The sequence below is a fragment of the Mangifera indica genome, chromosome 18 (assembly GCF_011075055.1).
Source record: "Mangifera indica cultivar Alphonso chromosome 18, CATAS_Mindica_2.1, whole genome shotgun sequence".
NCBI classification, from domain to species: Eukaryota; Viridiplantae; Streptophyta; class Magnoliopsida; order Sapindales; family Anacardiaceae; genus Mangifera; species Mangifera indica.
The window spans coordinates 11040486-11046485 of NC_058154.1; positions in this window are offsets into that span (position 1 = coordinate 11040486).

The window sequence follows — 6000 nt, forward strand, 5'->3', positions numbered from 1 at the left end:
ACTTCTCTATCTTTATGAGTATTCTAGATTGCAAATTATTCATAGAGATTTGAAAGCTAGCAATATATTGTTGGATAAAGATATGAATCCTAAAATCTCTGATTTTGGAATGGCAAGAATATTTGGAGAGGATAAGCTACGAGCAAACACGTAGAGGATTGTTGGAACTTAGTAAGTAAATGATGCAACTAAACTTAAAGATTCCTATCCACTACCTAAAAATTCTCTTTACCTAAGTTATGCATGAAATTCTTATCATGAATTAACTAATTACCCCCAATGATTTTTGAATTACAGTGGATATATGCCCCCAGAATATGCCCTTGAAGGTGTCTTCTCAATAAAATATGATGTCTTTAGCTTTGGGGTGTTGTTACTAGAGATTATTAGTGGCCACGTAACAATTTTTATTAACGGATACATTTAACACATAGACAAATGAGTTTTCCAAACTTAAAAGTGAAAAATTATTATTTCATTAAAGTTTGAGTGAAAAATAATTATTCAGCCCAAAAAATATGACTTAATATGTAGATGGAATTAAATAAAACTATTATTAACGGCCAAAAAGACTTATTCCCATCTAATGTTTGGTGAAATTTCAAACTTTTATTCATTAATTTTTAAAAATCTAAATATTCATTATTTTGTTAAAATTCATTGTTATGATTAAAGGTAAAAATGTCATTTAGCTAAAAATATTTAAAACACTAAAAATCTATCACATTTTTCTTCTTAATTTAAAAATTAATAATTTTTTTTTACTTAAGTTTTAAAAATGATCATTTCCCTTTTAAAGTTTTTTTTTCTCTTTATCTTTGGTGACATCTTCTTTTTGACCGTCAGTCAACCTTCTTAGATCTTTTTTTTTCCTATTAACATCTCCTTCGTTTCTTCTCACCTATCATTTTTATTGGAGATAAAAACAAAACATTTTTATCTTAGATGAAGACGATGCCAAACCTTGGGAAGGAACAAGTCTTTTGGCCGTATTTTATTCGTCAAAACAATCCCATGACCTAAATTTGGGGGGCAATCTGCCAACTAGGAGCCTAGCATAAAGTCAGCTCAGAGTCGGCCATTTCTAATTTTATCTACCTTTAAATATTATTAGACATAACATAAAAAAGGACCCCACACAAGGAAAAACATGTTCAGCTTTAGGAGTAGGCCCTTCATTAGGTAAAATCAGCAAATATAAACAATGTATTAGATGTATAAACTTATGTCGTTTAGCCAAAGAATACAATGGTCCCTGCAATTTCTGAGAATTACATTGAGTTTTGTCAATCATTTGTCTCAAGTCAAATTAATATATCTGTTCGAGTATTATTTATACCTATGATTTGATGCCTCATCAACAACAGTGCCCCTTTTGTTTTGTTAGAGTTTTGTAATACTAAAATACAAAACTAAATTGAACCAAATTATGTAATTTTGGCTTGAATGAAAAATGGGGGTTGGCTATAGTTGGTCAAGCCAATGTAAATGGTAGCTTGAGTTTAGCTTGGTTCTTAAGTTTAAAGTTCGAAGTTTAGTTTGAGTTCATAACTCAAATTTTCGACTTAGATTTATAGTTCAAGTTCATAGTTCATTGACAATACAATATTGTTTTACCTGATACTGGATAAAATAATATTGTTTTGATAGTTGGTTGATATGACTCGATCAAGCCATCAACCAAACTCAAATCGAATTGAGTCAACTATCTGACTCGTGAGCTGAATCAAATCAAATTCGTTGATTTCATACACGAGTCGAATCTCTTGGCTCAATTTCAACCTATACAAATTATAATATAGTTGAAACAAGTTTCAACATCAAGTAAGCTACTTTTCAACCAGAAAACCTAAAATGAATGGTATTATTTTTTTTATTATATGGCATTATCATTTTAAATAAATTTAGGCCAAAAGACTTATTCCCACCAAGGTTTGATGCATTCCCAACTTTCATCTGCAAAGTTTCAAAAAGCTAAATGTTCAATCTTCTGTTAAAATTCTTTGATAGGGTTAAAGATAAAATTGTCATTTAACAAAAAAAAATTTCAAAAACTAAAATGTTATCTCATTCTCTCCCTTAGTTTAAAAAACTAACAATTTCTCTCCCACCCAAAAGTTTGAAAAGTTAACTTTTCCCCCTATGATTTTTTTCTTTTTTCTCTAATGACTAGAATTCAGTTAGCTAACTTTATCTTCCTACCATCTTTGGTTTCATTCCATCTAAATCAACCAAACCGAACGACGTCGATGCTATTTGTTTTCATTCCATCATCCGTCAGCGCTCTTCCCCAAAACATCTACTTTTCATCCAAATGGGGAGTGACATGTTCATTTGCTCTTTAGTTTCGACTTCGGTTGATTTCGACAGGAGCAGATGCTTGAATTGGGAGTAAAGCGTCCAAATCGAAAGTAAATAAGCATCGTTTGGTCTTGGTCGATTTTGAAGGAATGGAACCAAAGACGGATTGAGAGAGAGCCAATGAATGCATGGGTGGGAAGACAAAGTCAGTTGGTTGGATTCCTATCATCGAAGAAAGAAGGGAAAAAAAACCTTATGGGGGAAAAGTTAGCTTTTCAAACTTTTGGATAGGGGGAAATTGTTAGTTTTTTAAACTAAGAAGGAAAATGAGATAAATTTTTTGTTTTTTTTAATTTTTTGTTAAAGATAATTTTAATATAATGGTAGGTATTTAGGTTTTTTAACCTCGCGGGTGAGAGTTGGGATACACCAAACCTTGGGTGGGAACAAGTATTTTGGCCATAAATTCATCATAAATTAGTCTATTAATAGGTGCATGTTACGTAGTTGTTGAGCCAAGAAATTATATGATTGGGACTTCTAATCTTAATTTGATGAATCTATAGTAAAAACAATCAATTGTATTGAAAATTATCTTCTTTAATGATATGTATGAAGTTGACAAAGGAACAAAGATGATTTTATATAAAATTAAACCGATTTCTCAAAGAGAACCAACCAACTCCATTGAAATTGATATGGTTCGTGTTTCTAATAAATACAAGTTGGTTGAGTTTTTTTCCTTTTTTCAATTGAAAGATAGTTGGTTCTATTCGAGCTTGATGAAATCTGAAAAATTGGACAAGGCACATCCAAAGTCTTCACCCAACAAGTTTCTCTTTTGGATTCTGGCACTAGGTTTCTTACAACATAAAATATAATATGTACTGATGTTGATTGATTTATATAGATTTTATTTTGTAATTTTTTTTATGTAGGGTAAGTCAAGAGTTTAATTTTGATATATCGTCAAAAGACACTTGAATTCATGATCTATCCAAACTATTCTTTGGAGGTAAAAAGTCAATAAATTTATTATAAATAAAATACTAAATAAGCAATATTATATGTACACATTTTTTATATATAATTTGAATACATAAATGATATGTCATCATATGATTGGATGTTACTTTATTTTTAATTCAAAATTATCTAATTTAAATTTTATATAAAAAGTATACACAAATAATTTTATTGATACTAAATACCCTTTCCAAAACACAAAAGCGATATACAAACCTCATCAAAAAGTTATCATGTTTTTTTAGTGTTACTAAGAAGGAAGACCAACTTCATAGATTGATAGTCAATCAAAAGTGTTGCAATATCAAGTCAATTTCTATATCAAATGGTTCAATCAAGTTTGTTTAAAATTCAATGAATTATAATATAATATTTTATAAATGAGATTATGGGAATTGATAAGAGATTTACAATTTATTGCTTTAGACAATTTATTTAGTTACATTTCACAGTATATGAGTATGCATATTTTGCATTGACTAAATAAAATCATGTAATCTTAGTTTCACAGGATCTACACACAAGTAATAAAATATTGAACTAAACTTTATGGTTATAAAAATACTTAGAACACCATGTCAATTGAATCCAAAGAACCTTTTAGAATCCCATTAAATTGAAAATTTGTTATGGTGGGTTTTTTGTTTTAGAAACCTTTAAGTTTTCAGAGTAAAGACCTAACCAATTAATAAAATAAATTATATAAACCACATCAAAGGTTTAATAAACCCAAAACCCATACTAAAACGTTCATCCAGATCATCTGTAAACTAATATTAAATTATTTAATTATTTAGTTTTGTTAAACCAAAAATATAATTAATATTAGAACACATCAAAAATAATTTACCAAGCCCCGTGTGTAAAATGTTCGTGCATGATATATTGTCATTTATATATTTATGTATTGGTTATTATTCTCGCCACTTTTCTTTCCATTTCCATGGATTTCTTTGAAATCTGGCAAGAACAGTGCAAGTCTTTAGTAGATAAAAAAAGTGGAATTTTGGAAGAAAGCTCTGGCTAAATATTGCAGAAATTTTGTTGCCGATTGTTTAAATAATGGAAGTCCTTCAAGGATGGTGTGAAAGCTGTCTTTCAAAATATACTCGCCAATTCCAGAAGTAATTATCAAGGATGGTGACCCATTGGTTTCGCCAGGTCGATGGTTTGAACTTGGTTCCTTCACAGCCGGAAACTCAGACAACAGCAAGCTGACAGCAGTGGTGGACCATGGGAGTTGACTCCCAGCTTTCGTACAACTTTTAATAATAAAATTATATATACTTATTTTAAATATATAAATAAATATATATTTAATATATATTATTATATAATTATTTGATTATAAATTAATAATAAAGTAATACCCAATCACATAATAATATATATAAATATATATTTATTTATATACATAAAATAAATACACATAATATTACTTAACTTTTAAATTTAATATATATATATATATATATATATATATATATATATATATATATATATATATATATATATATAACTTTTAAAATTTTATATATATTTTTTAGAATCTTTTATTTTTTTCTATTATTTACTCTTATCCTTTAGGTTTTATTTTTGGGTTTGCACTTTTTAAACATATAAACATAATTTTAAATATGTCAATTAAATAATTGATACACTATTGCGTATATTAAAAAAACAATTATAAATTTTATCATTAACTTAACTAAACTCTTTTAAATTTTTAATAAAAGAAAAATTAGATAGTATTGTGTAAAGTCAGTTTTATTAGTTTTAAATTGTTTTTTTTTATTCAACATATTTACAATTCGGTTTTAATATTTATATATTGAACTGTATTGTAAAACCTGATCAAATTATGAATGATTCATGAATCGAATTGGTTGATCTATAGAGATAAAAAAAGGAAAATTGAAATTTTTACCTTTTTTTTGTTATGTATACATATATATCACGCATTCCAAAGCTTAAACAAAAATGTCACATCAGTATTTTATTTTTCTAAAATACCCTCATTGACGTAATTTATAGAGAAAGAGAGAATATCTTCTCTCTTTTTTTCTTCAACCTTTCAATGAAGAAGGAATCTTTTATAGCATAGAAAAAAAATTTTCAACAGAGAAGACACATAATTGAACAACAAAACTTGTATGTTATGTATTTTCTTTATGAATAATTGAAAATCAAATAATGTATGATAGATTCATATTCATGACTTCATGTAAAATTTAATTTTATTGTAATTTCATGTTGTTAAATTTTTTAATACTGTTATTTTATATTGTTTTTATTATTTAAAATTATTATAATATTATTTAATATTATATTAATGATTATAAAATATAAAAATTTAAATTTAAAAAATTTTCAAATAAAGAATGAGTTGACAACACCAACCACTTGACGTTGACGTCAACCCCACTATTGATTTTATATTTTTTAGTGGAAATACGTGGATCCCAAAGGTGCGAGGAAGAATCCAAAAATTGACAAATTAAATAACGGAAACCTTTAAATGTTGTGGGGTCCATTGTATAAAAAAAACTAAAAAAAATAAAATCAATAATGGGGTTTACGTCATCAACTTATTCTTCATTTAAAAATTTTTATATTTTATAATCATTAATATAATATTAAATAATATTATAATAATTTTAAACAATAAAAATA